The 19,355-nt window shown below is 39.0% G+C and overlaps 1 long non-coding RNA gene across 3 annotated transcripts in view; it reads right to left on the bottom strand.

The window, feature by feature from the left end:
• Positions 1-19,355, bottom strand: part of LOC104988555 — a 66,211-nt gene that overhangs the window by 34,997 nt on the left and 11,859 nt on the right. Inside the window, exon 3 of one of the 3 annotated variants that reach the window (XR_825254.1) lies at positions 18,626-19,351. The exons of the other annotated variants lie outside the window; for them this stretch is intronic. This is a non-coding gene — a long non-coding RNA (uncharacterized LOC104988555). Of the gene's footprint in view, positions 1-18,625; positions 19,352-19,355 lie in introns of those variants that run through there. 3 annotated transcript variants of the gene reach the window in all.

The following is a 19,355-nucleotide window of genomic DNA, read 5'->3' as shown; positions in this document are numbered from 1 at the left end:
CTCCATCTTTGGCTGCAAAGAATATAATCAATCTGATTTCGATGTTGACCATCTGGTGATGTCCATGTGTAGAGTCTCCTCTTGTGTTGTTGGAAGAAGGTGTTTGTTATGACCAGTGCGTTCTCTTGGCAAAACTCTATTAGCCTTTGTCCTGCTTCATTCCGTATTCCAAGGCCAATTTGCCTGTTACTCCAGGTGTTTCTTGACTTCTTACTTTTGCATTCCAGTCCCCTATAATGAAAAGGACATCGTTTTTGGGTGTTAGTTCTAAAAGTTCTTGTAGGTCTTCATAGAACCTTTCACCCTCAGCTTCTTCAGCATTACTGGTTAGGGCATAGACTTGGATTGCTGTGATATTGCATGGTTTGCCTTGGAAATGAACAGAGATCATTCTGTCGGTTTTTGAGATTGCATCCAAGTACTGTATTTTGGACTCTTGTTGACCATGATGGCTACTCCATTTCTTCTAAGGGATTCCTGCCCACAGTAGTAGATATAATGGTCATCTGAGTTAAATTCACCCATTCCAGTTCATTTTAGTTCACTGATTCCTAGAATGTTGACGTTCATTCTTGCCATCTCCTGTTTGACCACTTCCAATTTGCCTTGATTAAGACCTAACATTCCAGGTTCCTATGCAATATTGCTCTTTATAGCATTGGACCTTGCTTCTATCACCAGTCACATCCACAACTGGGTATTGTTTTTGCTTTGGCTCTATCCCTTCATTCTTTCTGGAGCTATTTCTGCACTGATCTCCAGGTAGCATATTGGGCACCTACCAACCTGGGGAGTTCCTCTTTCAGTATCCTATCATTTTGCCTTTTCATACTGTTCATGGGGTTCTCAAGGCAAGAATACTGAAGTGGTTTGCCATTCCCTTCTCCAGTGGACCACATTCTGTCAGACCTCTCCACCATGACCCACCCGTCTTGGGTGGCCCCACAGGGCATGGCTGAGTTTCATTGAGTTAGACAAGGCTGTGGTCTGTGTGATTAGATTGACTAGTTTTCTGTGATTATGGTTTCAGTTTGTCTGCCCTCTGATGCCCTCTCGCAACACCTATCGTCTTACTTGGGTTTCTCTTACCTTGGACGTGGGCTATCTCTTCACAGCTGTTCCAGAAAAGTGCAGCTGTTGCTCTTTACCTTGGACGAGGGATATATCCTCACCGCTGCCCCTCCTGACCTTGAACGTCCAAGGAGCGGTGGCTGCGCAGTGCAGGAGGGCCAAGAGGAGCTACTCCATGTTCAAGATTCAATGTGATCCCTATCAAATTACCAATGGTATTTTTCACAGACCTAGAACAAAAATTTTCACAATTCATATGGGAACACAAAAGACCCCAAATAGCCAAAGCAGTCTTGAGAAAGAAGAATGGAGCTGGAGGAATAAATCTTCCTGACTTCAGATTATACTATAAAGCTATAGTCATCAAGACAGCATGGTACTGACACACAAAAAAACGGAAATATAGACCAATGGAACAAGACAGAAAGCCCAGAAATAAACCCATGCACATATGGGTACCTTATTTTTGACAAGGGGGCAAGAATATACAATTGGGCAAAGAAAGCCTCTTCAATGAATGGTGCTGGGAAAACTGGGCAGATACATGTAAAAGAATGAAATTAAAACACTTCCTAACACCATACACAAAGATAAACTCAAAATGGATTAAAGACTTAAATGTAAGACCAGAAACTATAAAACTCTTACAGGAAAACATAGGCAGAACACTTGATGATATAAATCAAATCAAGATGCTCTATGACTCACCTCCTAGAGTAACAGAATAAAAACAAAAGTAAACAAGTGGGAACTGGATAAACCAAAAGCTTTTGCACAGCAAAGAAAACTATAAGCAAGGGAAAAAGACAACCCTCAGAATGGGAGAAAATTATAGCAAGTGAAACAACTGACAAAGGATTAATTTCCAAAATATATAAGGAACTCATACAACTCAACAGTAGAAAAACAAACAACCCAATCAAAAAGTGGGTTAACGACCTAAATAGACATTTCTCCAAAGAAGACATACAGATGGCTAACAAACACATGAAAAGATGCTCAACATCACTCATTATTAGAGAAGTGCAAATCAAAACTACAATGAGATATCACTTCAAACCGGTCAGAGTGACCATCATCAAAAACTCTGCAAACAATAAATGCTGGAGAGGGTGTGGACTCTTGCACTGTTGGAAGGAATGTAAATTGATGCAGCCACTATGGAAGAAGGTACGGAGATTCCTTAAAACACTAGGAATAGAACTACCATATGACTCAGCAATCCCACTCCTAGGCACATACCCAGAGGAAACCAAAATTGAAAAAGACACATGTATCCCATTGTTCATTGCAGCACTATTTATAATAGGTAGAATATGGGAGCAATCTAGATGCCCATCAACAGATGATTGGATAAAGAAGTTGTAGTACATATACACAATGGAATATTACTCAGCCATAAAAAAGGAGTGCATTTGAGTCAGTTCTGATGAGGTGGATGAACCTACAACCTATTATATAGAGTGAAGTGAGTCAGAAAGAAAGATAAATACCATATTCTAATACACATGTATGGAACATAGAAAAATGGTACTGAAGAATTTATGTACTGGGCAGCAATGGAGAAGCAGACATAGAGAATAGACTTATGGACATGGGGAGGGGGAAGGAGAGGGTGAGATGTTTGGAAAGAGTAACATGGAAACTTACATTACTGTACGTAAAATAGATAGCCAATGGGAATTTGCTGTATGGCTCAGGAAACTCAAACAGGGGCTCTGTATCCATCCAGAGGGGTGGGATGAGGCAGGAGATGGGAGAGAGATTCAAAAGGGAGGGGATATATGTATACCTATGGCTGATTCATGTTGAGGTTTGACAGAAAACAGCAAAAGTCTGTAAAGCAATTATCCTTCAATAAAAAAATAAATTAAAAAAATTATCCCCTTCACCAGTGCCTTCTAAGGAGGGAGAATCCCTTTCACATAGCAACTGGACTGCACTTTGTTGAACATTGGAATGGGTGTAAGTAAGCAAATTTGTAGAAATCATAAGATGAGTGCAAATGCTCTAATAATGTGAGGAGTCATGGGAAGGGTGGCATTCAAAGACAGTAAGTAGAGTCAAGGAATTTGGGTGCTTCATAGAAGGGGACAACCAAAGGAACTCTGGAGAGGCAGAGTATAAGTATAGACTATATGTATCTGGATTATGTAACAAAACTGGCAAATCTCTTAAAATCCCTGGTTGATACACTGGATTGAATGCATGTCCTCTGCATAGGAAAGGTGGAGTCCTTGTAATTATCTCCAATTAACCACTCCCTTCTTACATACCCTTCTCTGGGATTCAGTGACACCATAGACTCTAGTGTTTTTTTTTTTTCCTCTCACACTTTGTAGCTCTCTCTTTTTTAGTCTTCTTTGCTGGCTCCTCTAAATGATGGAGGACCTGGGACTTCCCTGGTGGCTCAGTGGTAAAGAATCTACCTGAAATTTATAAGATATGTGCAGGAGACATGGGTTCTATCCAAGGGCTCAGAAAATCCCCAGGAGAAAGAAATGGCAACCCACTCCAATATTCTTGCCTGGGAAATCCCACTGACAGAGGTACCTAGTGGGCTACACTCCATGGGGTCACAAACAGTTGGACAAGACTTAACAACAGCATGAGGAACTGAATATTGCTTACAGTAGGAAGAAAAGTCAATGATGTCCCTGATGAAATGGCAACAGATTAAGAGGGACCGAGGGAAAAAATGGGTGTTGAGAATGTTCAGAGAGTTAACAGAAACAATTCCTAAGGAGCTCTGGGGTGAAAGGAAGCATAGAATTGAAAGGCAGTCAGAAGATCTGGAGAAAAAGAAAACAAAAAAATATTGTTTTGCTTTCATTTTGATAATTCTTTAATTATTAATAATTAATAATTATTTGATTTCATTTTAATAATTTTTTAAATTTATGGAATCATTGTAGTTTTATTGAAAAATTGCAGAGATTGTTTTTGGAAGTATTTTTTTTTAATTTGGATGCAATAAATCTTAGTTGCAATATGAAGTGTTGCAACTAAGAACCTGCAAGCCACAACTAAGAGACTGCGTTTTAAGATTTTTTTTTTTTTTAAAGGAAGGAGATGAAGTGACACAACAAGGGGGGAAAAGAAAAGAATCATGACAGCATGAATTCCTTGAGATACCAATCCATGAGGAAAAGATTAAAGGAAAGTGTTGGTCTTAAGTAGAAGCAGAGACAGAATAAGGGCAGAGTGGGTACACAAAATGGGGAGTTGGTAGACTTGATAGTAGAAGGATGAGGTACTTCTCTTTGGAGTATAAAGCTCTGTCATTGGCCAATGGTGAAGAGTAAAAGATGTGACAATAGCTTCCCAGAAATGAGAGAGAGTTTTCTAGTGAAGTACATCCAGTGTTAAAAAGCTGCTTAAGATTTATTTCCATGTGTTTGAAGACTGACCGAACAGCCAAATATGTGATTTTTTTTTTTTATGACAGTATTTGTATGTTCGAGTTCAGAAACAGTGTTAGTAGAGGGTTAAGTTGAACCAATATAAATAAGAACTGGGGCTTTGAGAGGCCTGTGTAGACACACAAACTGATCTCTTGAAGTCTCATATATAATACCTTCCTTTTGACTTCTAACCAATAAAACATAGAAATGATGAAGGGATTTTGTGGATGTTTAATTAAGGTCCATAACCACGTGTATTTGAGTTAATCCAAGAGACATTATCCTAGACAGGCCTCACCTAGTCAAGTAAGGCCTTTAAAAGTGTAGCCAAGCCTTCCCTGAAGATAGAAACTTTAGACAGCAGAAACTCTCTTTTGTTCACTTTGAAGAATGAAGTTCCATAAGTCCACAGCCATGAGAAAAAGAAATTCTGCCAGAAACCGAGGGAGCCTGAAAGTGAGTCCTTCCACAGCTGAGCCTCCAGAGAACAACACAGTCCAGATGACAACTTGATTTCAGCATAAGGATACTGTGAGCATTGAATTCAGCCAATGCCCAGTCTTTTCTTTTCATTTATTTACATATTTATTATTGAATATAATTAATGTACATCATATAAATTTCACATGTACAACACTGATTCATGATTTTACAGGTTATACTCCATTTATGGTGGTCATTTACTTGCTAAGTCATGTCTGACTCTTGCGACCTCATGGACTGTAGCCAGCCAGGCTCCTCTGTGGGATTTTCCAGGCAAGAATATGGGAGTAGGTTCCATTTCCTTTTCCAGGGGATCTTCCTGACCCAGGGATTGAACCCAGGTCTCCTGCACTGCAGGCAGATTCTTTACCGACTGAGCTACCAGGGAAGCCCCATTTATAGTTATAAAATATTGACTATATTCCTTGTCCTGTACAGTACAGTATATCTGTGTAACTTACCTATTTGACACATAGCAGTTTGTACCTCATAATCTCTAACCCTTATCTTGCCCCTTCTTCATTTCTTCTCACCAGTGGGAATTGGAATTGGAATTGTTAGTCACTCAGTTGTGTCTGACTCTTTGCAACCTCATGGACTGTAGCCCACCAGGCTCCTCCGGCCATGGAATTTCCAGGCAAGAATACTGGAGTGGGTAGCTGTTCCCTTCTCCAGGGGATCTTCTTGACCCAGGGATAGAACCTGGGTCTCCTGCATTGCAGGAAGACTCTGAGCCACAAGAGAACCAGTAGTTTTTTCTCATAATCTGTGAATATGTTTCTGTTGCTATATCCACCAGTTTGGTAAATTTTTATATTTCACAAATTACAGATGTCATACAGTATTTGTCTTTGTCTGACTTATCTCAGTTAGCATAATGCCCTCCAAGTTTATCCATGTTGTTGTAAATGGCAAAATTTCATACTTTTTATGGATGTTGTGTTGTTTTTTTAACATTTTATTGGAGTATAGTTGATATACAATGTTGCATTAGTGTCAGGTATACAGCATAGAGATTAAGTTTTATATATACACATATATTATACATAGTTATATATAAATATAGTCATTCTATTTAAGCTTCCTTTCCCATATAGGTTATTACAAAATATAGAGTTCCCCATGAACAGGCATATTTAAGAGTACTTTTTGCAAATAATTATTATTCCAACCTATGGAAATGAGAGTAAATTAGGATGTAAGAATGGAAGGTTGTTAATGGACAAGAGAAATCTCATAGTCAATGGATTAGAAAGCTCACTGGTATTGGATAATTGTAGTGAAAGTTGAAGAAAAAATTAATGAAAAGGAAAATAGGTATTGGTTGTAAAGAGAGAGAATGACAAAAGAAAATACACACACACAGAGGCAATTATTAATTTAAATACTGGGGAGTTGTTCTGCTTTCTTTCCTGTTGCCCCAAGACATTTTGAAGCAACTGTCTTAGGCAGGTATATGTATCAGTTTTTTGTGGGCACTGTTCCTCAGCTAGGCTGACTCAACATTTAAACCAAGCAGACTATGACAGGATGAGCATGGGAAAGAGAGCCACAGAATTCTATTTGTTTGCAAATCTCAGCCAAGTCCTCCAATCAATGAAGCTAACAATTTGATTCCCAATTTCTTTTGTCTATCTATTAATTCGTTCCAAATCTCAATGAGAAATAGACTTGTTATATTTTGATCCTCTAAAACCCCAACAGCTATAATAGAAGACTTTGGCCCTTGTCCAAGAATGGAGGTGTTGTGATCACTTCTAATATATACCTTGGGGCAGTCTCTGAACCTGATTAGGAATGTTCATACTGTTGAGGGAAGGGACTGAGAAACGTATTCAGAAAATAACCAAGTACAAGACAAACAGTAGGTATTTAATATATAAACATTTTCTCCCTCCTTATGAATGAGAAGCCTTTGGATTGATTGTAGGTGGTAACTTTTCTGTAGCTGAGGAGCCTAGGTACTATGAATGCTAAAGACTTCTGAATTATCATGTGACTTTAGCAGCCAAACGTAGGTAGATTGTTACTTCCAGTGACACAGTGAGGATGATCATGGAGTCATCTTTCATGGCAGTAGAATTGGGGTTGGAGTCCACATGTCAATACTGAACAGTCAAATATTTAACTAACTGTACAACAGGAAGTGACTGAGGGGGACACAGCTGATTGCTTCATGCTAACTAGTTTATATGGGTTGATCAGGTTGCCTCACACTCGGAAAGAAATTTGTAGAACCTTTTGAAAATTATAGCTTATAGATAAAAGCTAAAAATCAGCTAGGTAACATATTTCTTGCTTGGAGGTCACCTATATGCATTGGTGCTGGACTCGGCCTGAAATTGCCTGTAATTAAGTCTTTCTACCCCCAAGTTGTGATGTATGATGTAGTACAACAGCTCCTTAGATAAGTATGGATGAAAATGGAATGACTGGACTCAGTCATCCCTGAGAACAACATCATCCTTGCCCTGCTGAAATTTGGCTATATGTTTATAAAACCAAATTGGTTATATATCTGATTTTATATTTGGTTATATGCTTATTTGCAAATAAATTTCTTTCTTATCTAAATTAGTTCAAATTGGGCATCTTCTAATTTGTAATTGTATGTCCTTTAGTAATATGGAGAAATTCAATTTCTTCTTTTTTTATGCTTCATTTGGTTTATCATTAGTTTCTAAGTTTTCTAAGGAATGTGCACTTATTTGCAAACAGAATACTACAAAATTTATGATACAATAAAAATAGAGGAAAAGAAGGTTCTGACTCCAGGAAGTTCTAAACATCAATTTAGTTAGGGAATATCAAACGTGAGAAATGTGTCAGGGACCAAAATGATCTTCTGGTCTGCTGGACCAGATTTGCTGATCTGCTGGAGATTAAGCATAAATTTTTTTGGGTCAATATTTGTATAGATTTGTCAATCCCTGAATATAAAGACTCAAAATTCAACTTGGATTATCTAAGAATCTATAAAAATTGTATGCCAGATAGATTTTGCAGAAAAGGAATTTGTATAGGATTGTAGGAAAGTTCACAAAAGTGTCTTTAGAATAGGATGAGAGCCAAAACTACTTCAGGGATCTGGAGAACATTGACTAATAACCTCATCATGATGGATGGGATGAATCAGCTCTATTTCTTGGTAATTATTTCACTCTGCCCAAGATTTAATGTCCTGAGAGGAACCTGAATCCCTTGCTCACCCCGGTATTTTGGTTTACCTACCCTTCCTCCAAGACCAAGCACAGTGATGATGGAGAGGTATTTCAGAAAGAAAGAAAAAAGAGGAAAGAAAGAAGAAAAATGTATTTGAGTGCTATTAAGAACTCAATAAGGAATGAACAGAATCACCGATGCAATGAACATGAGCTTGGGAAAACTCCGGGAGATGGTGAGGGACAGGGAGGCCTGGCATGCTGCAGTCCATGGGGTCACAAAGAGTTGGACACAACTGGATGAATGAACAGCAACAACAAGAAATTAACACTAAGACACTGAACAATACTACAGGTCAGTTTTGAGTAAAAATTACTCAATATGAATCAATGTTTAATTTTGTTTCACGTCCATTCTCTCCTTGGTCTCTTCATGAAGGCCAGATTGGGCTTCTTCACAGCATGGTGGCTTGAAAACAGCCAAACTACTAACAGGATTTCTCAGAGCTCTGGTGAGTGTCTCAAGAGAACCACACAGAACTTTGGTGCTTTTATGGGCTAGCCTTGTGACTCAGCTGGTAAAGAATCCTCCTGCAATGTGGGAGACTTGGGTTCAATCCCTGGGTTGGGAAGATCCCCTGGAGAAGGGAAAGGCTACCCACTCCAGTATTCTGGCCTGGAGAATTCCATGGACTGTATAGTCCATGGGGTGGCAAAGAGTCAGACACGACTGAGCAACTTTCACTTTCAGAAGTCATGTAGCATCATTTTTTCTACAAGCCCACTTGTGGATAAAGAATTTGCTTGCCAGTGCAGGAGATGCAGTTTCAATCCTTGGGTCAGGATTTCTTGGAAGAGGAAATGGCAATCCAATCCAGTATTCTTGCCCGGAGAATTCCGTGGACAGAGGAGCCTGGTGGGCTACAGCCCAGGGGGCCAGAGCTACTAAGCACACAGCACAGACTCATATTCAAAGAGAGAGAACTGAGACCCTACCTCTCAATAAAAGGAAAATTAAAATTGCAGTGAAAGAAAATCATGTATATTGGAAGATATTTTGAAAAGTAAAATCTGCCACCTCTGGGAAATACAACCTGCCACAAGTATAGACCCCAAACATACTAATCTCAGTATAAGGAGCCTGGTGGTGTCTTGAAGTCCTCATATCGATTGCCTTCTGCCCTGCCCCTCTATCCCTCATGTTTTCTAAACATAATAAATCCTAGCACAACTCAGTAATAGTTTTCATACACTTCACAGAACAAGAGAAAAGTTGGGAATGAAGTAAAATCAATTCCAGTGGATGAATCACTTTTTAAATTATAGTTTTCTGAATATGAAGAATATTATTCTTATAGGAGTACTTTTAAATATCTTAGTCATAAGAGGAATCAGTTCTTTTTTGAGGAAGTGTACAAAGAGCTTTCTGTTTTAGATGGAGAATATGTCATGATTCAAGGTGCATTGATTAGGCACCAACTATTCACTGAGCTCCATTCTTGGTGATGGAAGAGTGATGGAATAGACAGCAGGAAATGAAACTTATTTTAAAAAAAATTCCTGCCACCATGGAGGTTACCTGAGTCCATTATCTGTTTGAGAAAGGACACTGCCTGGTAAAGGTATAGGTGTTCGATTTCTTCCACCCTACTGGGTGAGCTTCCGGTACAGGAACTCTGTCGGTTTCACTACTGTAGTCCCAGGGCCCACCACAGTGCCTGGAGGACAGCAAGTTTCAATAAATATTTGTTGAACTATATTTGTACAGATGTGAAGGAATTCATGCCAGTCCCTTAAAAGGAAGGGCTCTCATGAGAAAGGAGTGAGCATGTCCTCTTCTTGAAGGACCGACAGTAGACTAGCTTGAGGAGATGGCTGTTCCCCATCCTTACCAATAAAGCTTTAAGAAGATGCAGGGGAGGAGCAGCGGAACTGGTTCTCTGTTATTTTTTCAGTAAGAGAAGGGTAAAGAAATCTGTACAATTTCTTAAACTTTGCAATTCCCTTGTGTTTGTTATTCTTGCTTTTCTCTATTTCTCTGTGGTGATTAATAGTCATTTTTTCAAATGTCATGTGTACCGGTCTTTGGGGAGCAGAAGGAAGGAGGAAGCTGGGGAGACTGTTACTCTCTGCAAGGAAGCTCGAGGGGAGAGAATCCTCGAGGGATAAAGTTGATGTTCACGGCTTCAGAGACTGGGGAGTAGGTGGAGTCCCCGAGGCCCGCTCCAAGGAGAGACAGAATGGCAGCAAGCCTGGGCTACAGAGCATCCAGAAATTCAGGTGTGCAAAGGCTGTCGTGGTTATTTGACCAAGCCTTGTGCAGTGTTTCCTGGTATAGAATTAAAAACAAATGAGTGCTCTTCTAGCACTTTGCTTTCGATTCTGTATTCTCTATGTCAGTTAAACATGTCACACTAGAAATCTTTCTGAAGCCCTGCCCTGCTTTTCTCATCCTTCATTTATAATCCCTCACCTAATCCTGTCATTTTTGCCTGTTCAAGTCTTTCAAATCACTCCCTCTCATTTCCGTCTTCACTGCCTTGCCTGTGCTCAGACCTGAATCACATAACTGCCCCCAACTGGTCTCAACATGACAATCCTTCATCCTATTTCCCACTCTTTTTTCTTAAACACAAGCTTGATTATATCCTTTGATGCTTAGCTCTCTGGTATGTGTGGACTTACTACCCGAAGACAGCATCCCAAACCTGAGCATATGAGGCCTCTGCTCTCTGTTGAACTTTTAGACTCATATGTTTTCCTCCTCCCCCAATACACCTTACACTCCAGCCATATGGGTTGGCTAACTGAAGCCAAACTAGTTTAAATGACTGACTTTTATAATTTAGCATATAATGTTCACTTTGCCTGGAATGTACATTCTTTTCTCTCCAAAAGATAGATTCCTTTTCGACTTTCAAGACCTAGATAAAATATCACTTCTACTCAGTGAAGCTTTTTTCCACTCCCTCCGGCACTGTGTGTAAATTTTTTGTGTGGATGAGTTTTGTCACTAGACTGTGACTTTCTTGAGAGGAGGGATTTCCTGTTAACCCACATACTATCACAAGTGCCTAACACAACACCTATTGTCAAACTGATAAATAACAAAGTGAATAAATGAATGAGTGGCGAGGATGGCTTTTGTCCTGTGATGTGATGTTAAGAAAAAAGATGGAAGTGCAAGTCTAGGTAGATGTGTACATGGCCTCCCTGGAACATGTCACTGATTATACCTGACAATCTGTCTTTTTATTGCCTAGAGGTATAAAGAAATTAAACCAGGAGAGTCCAGTACAGCTATTCAGTCTCTAGACAGCAGAAACTCTCAACTTTCTAAAGGATATGCAATTCTGTTCTTGGGTGAAGGAAAACACCAGCTTTGAACAAAGTAGGTTTGTAGGACAGTACAAACAGCTGCGCCTGAAGAAAAGTGTTCACTTTTTCTTTATTTTGGCAAAAGTACCTACTTCCTGGTGCCCTGTGTATAGCCAGCTTACGTTCATCTAGAAACAAGGAATTCAGTCAAGTAGTATATTCCAAAAAGATAATTAAGAACAGAGATTTACTAATTATATTGAATTAGCCAATATCTTTGGGGAAGGCAATGGCACCCCACTCCAGTACTCTTGCCTGGAAAATCCCATGGATGGAGAAGCCTGGTAGGCTGCAGTCCGTGGGGTCTCTAGGAGTCAGACACCACTGAGCGACTTCACTTTCACTTTTCACTTTCATGTATTGGAGAAGGAAATGGCAACCCACTCCAGTGTTCTTTCGTGGAGAATCCCAGGGATGGGGGAGCCTGGTGGGCTGCTGTCTATGGGGTCGCACAGAGTTGGACATTACTAAAGCGACTTAGCAGCAGCAGCAGCCAATATCTTAATCTGTTGAGGTTTCTGTAACAAAATGCCTTAGACTGGGTGGCTTGATCAGTGGAAAATTACTTCTTGTGGTTCATTGCTGAGAAATCCAAGATGAAGGTGTCTGCAGATTCAGTGTCTGGTGCAGGCCTGCTTCTTTGGCTTATAGACAGCTGTCCTCTCTGAGGGAGAGAGAGTGTGCTCTTATGTGTCTTCCTCTTCTTAAAAGGGTACAAATTGCATCATGAGGGCACCACCCTCATGACTTTATCTAAACTTAATTACCTCCCATATGCAAACATCATCACATTGGGGGTTACTGCTTCAGCACATGAATTTTAGGGGGACACAAACTTTCAGTCCATACAACTAACCAGGAACGATCACAAGGCAACAGCAATAATAGACAATAAAAATACATAACGGTGTTAGTGTAGTGTAGTAGAGGTTTATTGAATGCTTGCTATGTGACAGTCACAATTTCAGGTGTTTTTGCATATCTTGGCTCATTAAACCTCCTATTGACCTTATGAGGAAGGTGATATTGTTACATTCATTTTAAATATGAAGAAATTAAAACACAGAAGGCTTCAGTAACTAGCCTAAGGTCACTAATTATTAGCAGAAGTGGAAATCAATCTCAGTAATTCTGGCACCAATGCTCATATTTTTAACCACAATGCTGAATTTAGAAGAGGAAACACTCATGGACATTTTCTACTTTAATGCTTTTTTACATTTTTGTAGTTGTGGAAAGATACATCATATATATACATATATATATATATATATATATATATATGTATTTAAATCTTAATATATTAAACAAATAAAAACTGAACCAGATTTCTATTCCTGGCAATATTGTAGGCAAGGTACACCAAATGGATTCCTTTCACACAAAAAATGGAAAATTAAAAGAGAAACTTAAATGTATATTTTAGTACTCAGTAAAATAGAAGTTGTCCAGGAGCAGAAAAAGGTGGGACAGAAAATATTGGATTGGCCAAAAAGATTGCTCAGGTTTTTCCATACCATTTTATGCAAAAAAAGCAAAATGAATTTTTGGGCAACACAATGCAAAGAAATAAGATGGAAGATTTCATAAAAAGAATTTGTAGATTTCCAAGAAGCTATAACTTTTCTTTTAACAATCTTGTGGAAGAGAGGAGGAAGGGTATTCTTAATAAGATACCTCGTCAGGAAAAAAAAGGAATTGGGAAAATATACAATATGCGAAGGGAAAAAGCAAAGAACCTTGTAAATTCTGGCCTTGAGTCTTAGATGAGATAAAAATTTAAACGTTTGCTCTAAAAGTTCTTAACTACATATTAGCCTTCACACAAGTTGAGAATTAAGGCCTACAGTATCTAAAAGTCCCGAGTCAAGAAATTATGTAAAATATTCCTGGGCTAGTGTTCTCTCAAGGGTCTAGCAGAAGCAAATGCAAATCCTCTCTCAAGGAATGCATTCTCAGCACAGATGTTATAAAATTTCTTAGGTAAAACTCCAAAGGAATATAAAAAAGAAAAAAAAAAAAAGAGAAATTCGTGAAGAAATAAAGCATGTGGTTTCTGGTCAAACATATAAATATCTTAGAAGTTATCACTCCTGTTCTCACAAGTAAAAAGTTGAACAAACTGAAAATCGACACCTCTCTTTAGATCCATCAGGTAACACATGGATCCACCAAATGCCATAGGTTAAACTGGTGTCCTAAAAATTGGAAAGAGAATTAAGTACCAAAAATCATATTACCTTCTGTTTGCCTAGAGCCTAAGCCCAAGCAAAAGCCTGATTCTGGAGCCAGTACTCATAAGAGCACTTAAAATGTGACTGATGGATTGCTAGGGGTAACATATGGACTGCTGCTGCTGCTAAGTCACGTCAGTTGTGTCCAACTCTGTGCAACCCCATAGACGGCAGCCCACCAGGCTCACATCCCTGGGATTCTCCAGGCAAGAACACTGGAGTGGGTTGCCATTTCCTTCTCCAGTGCATGAAAGTGAAAAGGGAAAGTGAAGTCGCTCAGTCGTGTCCGACTCTTCGCGACCCCATGGACTGCAGCCTACCAGGCTCCTCCATCCATGGGATTTCCCAGGCAAGAGTTCTGGAGTGGGTGCCATTGCCTTCTGCCACATATGGACTAGTTTTAGAGTTAAAAGCACCTGTGGGCTGGGCTTGGGAGGAGGGCACAGTTTTGTGCATTTTACCTCCTGGAGTTCTACCACGTTTACCTCAGGATGAAGACTGGAGAAGACACCACCCATACTTCTGGTGGAAGAGAAAGTAAGCATTCTGAAAGACATTAGAGCATTCTAAACAAAGGAGTTAACTCACTCCTCCAAAGACACAATTAACCATAACTTTACTTAACCAATTTAAATTTCACCAGAACCTAACTGACCTGGAGAAAGTAGAATACTTAAATCCAACCTCTCTCTGGCTTTCTTGTCTCACCTAACGGAAAGGCAAAAAAATATGAAAAACACTTTGAGAATCACAGCCAAGGGGCATAGGGTCATGAAAAGACAGAGATTTAATTTTTGGATTATAGAATGCTTCTGTTCTTTCTACACTTTACTATAACATCATCAGGTTTCTGTATAATAGCAGTGAGTTTCAACTAAAATAACTTCCAGATTTTCAAGCTGGATATAAAAAAGGCAAAGGAACCAAATATCAAATTGACAACATCCATTGGATCATAGAAAAAGCAGGAGAATTCCAGAAAAACATCTATTTCTGTTCATTGACTAGGTTAAAGCCTTTGACTGTGTATCACAACAAACTGTGGAAAATTCTTAAAGAGATGGGAATACCAAACCACCTGACCTGCCTCCTGAGAAAACTGTATGCAGGTCAGGAAGCAACAGTTAGAACCAGACATGGAACAACAGACTGGTTCAAAATTGGGAATGGAGTATGACAAGACTGTATACTGTCACCCTGCTTATTTAACTTATATGCAAGATACATCATGCAAATGCCAAACTAGATGAAGCATAAGCTGGAATCAAGATCGCTGGGAAAAATATCAATAACCTCAGATATGCAGATGACACCACCCTTATGGCAGAAGGTGAAGAGGAAATAAAGGGCCTCTTGATGAAAGTGAAAAAGGAGAGTGGAAAAGCCAGCTTAAAACTCAACACTCAGAAAACTAAGATCATGGCATCCAGTCTTATCACTTCATGGCAAATAGATGGTGAAACCATGGAAACAGTGATAGATTTTATTTTCTTGGGCTCCAAAATCACTGCAGATGGTGACTGCAGCCATGAAATTAAAAGATGCTTGCTCCTTGGAAGAAAAGCTATGATAAACCTAGACAGTGTATTAAAAAGCAGAGACGTTACTTTGCCAACAAAGGTCCATCTAGTCAAAGCTATACTTTTTACAGTAGTCATGTATGGATGTAAGAGTTGGACTATAAAGAAAGCTGAGTGCCAAAGAATTGATGCTTTTGAACTGTGGTGTTGGAGAAGACTCTTGAGAGTCCCTTGGACTGCAAGGAGATCCAACCAGTCCATCCTAAAGGAGATTAGTTCTGGGTGTTCATTGGAAGGACTGATATTGAAGCTGAAACTCCAATATTTTGGCCACTTGATACAAAGCGCTGACTCATTTGAAAAGACCCTGATGTTGGGAAAGATTGAAGGCAGGAGGAGAAGGGGAGGACAGAGGATGAGACGGTTAGATGGCATCACCGACTCAATGGACATGAGTTTGGGTAAACTCTGGGAATTGGTAATGGACAGGGAGGCCTGGCGTGCTGCAATTCATGAGGTCTCAAAGAGTCGGACACGACTGAATGACTGAACTGAACTGAAACTCTATCTTGGGCTGTCTTTTTCTGGGTATGCTATGTACAGGTTTGTGGTTCCTGGTTGAGAAAAAAAGGGCATTTGTCATGATCTTTACAGAGAGAGGACAATTGGAATTCATTCTACCTCCCCTGGACTTGTTGTTAAGCAGCCTTTGACTTTGATGGATATCCTTATTTTAATTGTCCTGTTATTGTGTATTACTTTTCTCTCTAAAAATATAGATTTGTAAGTATTATTATTTTGAATTCTGTGACTCTTCATTTGCAATAAAATGTGTCTAATTGCCACTGATATAGTACAGGGAAGATAAAATATTAGCCAAGCAAACTGAAAAAAAAATCTAGAAAATAAGTATTGATGAGATTTAGAACAACAGGGATTTTTACCCACTTCTGGTTGGATTATATATTGATACACCACCTTGGAAGGAAAATTATGAACAACCTGGACAGCATATTAAAAAGCAGAGACATTACTTTGCCAACAAAGGTCCATCTAGTCAAAGCTATGGTTTTTCCAGTGGTCATGTATGGGTGTGAGAGTTGGACTGTGAAGAAAGCTGAGTGCCGAAGAATTGATGCTTTTGAACTACGGTGTTGGAGAAGACTCTTGAGAATCCCTTGGACTGCAAGGAGATCCAACCAGTCCATTTCAAAGGATATCAGTTCTGGGTGTTAATTGGAAGGACTGATGCTAAAGCTGAAACTCCAATACTTTGGCCACCTCGTGCGAAGAGTTGACTCATTGGAAAAGACTCTGATGCTGGGAGGGATTGGGGGCAAGAGGAGAAGGGGACGACAGAGGATGAGATGGCTGGATGGCATCACCAACTCGATGGAGATAAGTTTGAGTAAACTCCAGGAATTGGTGATGGACAGGGAGGCCTGGCAAGCTATGATTCATGGGGTCGCAAAGAGTCGGACATGACTGAGCGACTGAAATGAACTGAACTTTTTTTAGAAGTAGCTTGGTATTGTTTGGTAAATTTGAAGATAAGTATATTCTAAGATTCTAAAACTTTTTTTTATAATAAATACTTGGCCACCAAGAGAGGTGTATAAAAATTTTTGTGGCAGTGTTTGGACACAACCCAAATATTTATCAACAGGGGAATGAATAATTACATTTTGGACTCTAGTGATACAATGATACTGATGGATAGAAACCAGTCTTGTAAGAATATATATTATGAAACTATACTAAATGTTAAATGTATAAAGCTAACAATATACATACTTTAAAAGATAGAAATGCAGGTTTAAAATTTCTAAAAGCAAACAAGATAATGATATACAATAATTCAAGACAGATTATGATTACCTCTGCTGCTATTCTAATGGGACAGAAAGGGTTTGGGATATGAAAGAATTTTTTATTGGTTTGCTAATGTTCCATTTCAGGAGTGTTTGATATATTATTCTATATATCTAAAGGAATAATTTAAAACTACTTGTCCTTTTACCAGTGCCATCTATTGACAGTTAAACATATTAAGGACCAGAGAGGTAAGTGACTGACACTGCTATATAGGTCACAACTAACAGAGATGAGTCCAGAACAGTCCATACCATTTTCTAGCTAGCCAAGGATATAATGTGGGGTATAGTAAAAACATGATTTGCAATCTTGAATCCATCATGATCTATGCATAAGGTAGAATAAAATAGGAGGGGCCATTAAAATCAGTTTGATCAAAAACTTAACCATGGAAAGATTTGGTAACTTCCTGCTGGACCACAAAACAGAGAATCCCACTAGAGCATCTTTACTAGACAAAATTGCAGGCAGCAGAAAACACTGCAGCAAACTCTGTTAGGGTCTTGATCCAAACACGAGAATATTATTGGAATTCACTATAACGCCTCTAAGTAACATGGGGAAATGTTTATAATGAGCCACTTGGGAAATTTGGAATATTGCCTTTTTCTATAATGCTCGATGGCTAAGAATTTTAAAACAGGTTTTTGTCAGTCTATTAGACTCAATAGTAGAAATACGTTTCTAGTTTTTCTGCTATATATTCAGACTAGGAGAAATATGATGCCAGTAAGGGCTAGCCAGCCTTCACTACTGGGGATTACTTATATAGCACAATATTTATAAAGGAACTTAACACATGACATTAGGATATAGAAAGACATTCAAAGGAAATGAATCAGATATTCTAAAATATTTGATAAAGTTAAGACTAATTAACAGTGTATTTTCATACATTTTGGGGGGTATGGAGGAAGGTTTTATGGAGTTTTTTTATCTAAAGGTAGAGAAGAATGCTATTAAATCTTGCCTGTTATAAAGACAAAGGGAAGAGATAAGTACCTTTATATCATGGTGTTCAAATGTCATTCTATGACTGGTTATATCATGTGTGCATGAGTGCTAAGTTGCTTCAGTCATGTCTGACTCTTTGGAACCCTATGGACTGTCATCATCCAGGTGCCTCTGTGGATGGGATTTTCCAGGCAAGAATACTGGAGTGGGTTGCTATGCCCTCTTCCAGGGGATCTTTATGGTCCCAGGATCAAACCTGTGTCTCTTATGTCTCCTGCATTGACAGACAGGTTCTTTACCACTAGGACCACCTGGTTATATCAGAGTATCCTATTTTTAAAAAATGCTCATTCATATAAATTCCAAGAAATTCATATAAAATTCATATAAAAATTCATATTCACCTTCAGGCTGAAGATGGTGCTTAGCTGCTGCTGCTGCTAAGTCGCTTCAGTCGTGTCCGACTTTGTGCGACAACCATAGACGGCAGCCCATCAGACTCCCCCGTCCCTGGGATTCTCCAGGCAAGATCACTGGAGTGGGTTACCATTTCCTTCTCCAAGATGGTGCTTAGAAATTTACATTAATTAAAAAAAAAAAGCTTCCTGGATGAATCTCATGGAAAATTCATCCTGAGAATTACTCTTCTGAGTAATTTTAAGATCATTAAAATACTCAATCACCAAGGATGGAGTGAGGTGGTGGTACCTTAATATCCTGGTATAAAAATGGCACTGATCTACCTAGAGGAATAAAAGAGATGATAAACTTTTTTACCATCAGGAAAATTCCATCAGGATTGAGAGAGCGAGACCAAACAATTTTTCTGAAGAACACTATTCTTAAGCTACCTTCTCTCTTGAGTGTTCTGTTGACTCTAAGATGGATCCAAAGCCCCCAGAGTCGTCAATATCCAAGTTTGGAAGAAAGCAAAGAACAGAATTAGTGAAGCCAACTGGTATTTTTCAGTGCTTCTAATGATAGATCATATTTCTGAAAACTTGAAAGATTCATAACGCATACCATACCCCTGACGCATTCCAGATGAGCAGACTTTGTGTGCTCAGAAGTAAGCGAGAAGATGTGCTGCACTGAATTTTATTGATTTTTTCTCTTTGCTTGTATAGTTTTATGATGTTCCATTTTCTCTTTCCTGTTGGTTTGGAAACTGTGGCCTTCGTTATTTATTTTCTTCCTTCATTTTACATTTAAAATGTATATGTAACACTGCATCAATTTTCATGGCCATGGGTGAAAGGACAGGGTGAATTCTAC

Source organism: Bison bison, unplaced genomic scaffold, assembly GCF_000754665.1.
Source record: "Bison bison bison isolate TAMUID 2011002044 unplaced genomic scaffold, Bison_UMD1.0 scf7180017864136, whole genome shotgun sequence".
Lineage (NCBI taxonomy): Eukaryota > Metazoa > Chordata > Mammalia > Artiodactyla > Bovidae > Bison > Bison bison.
The sequence above is the reverse complement of the archived record's forward strand: the minus strand, read 5'-3'. Positions and strand labels throughout refer to the sequence as shown.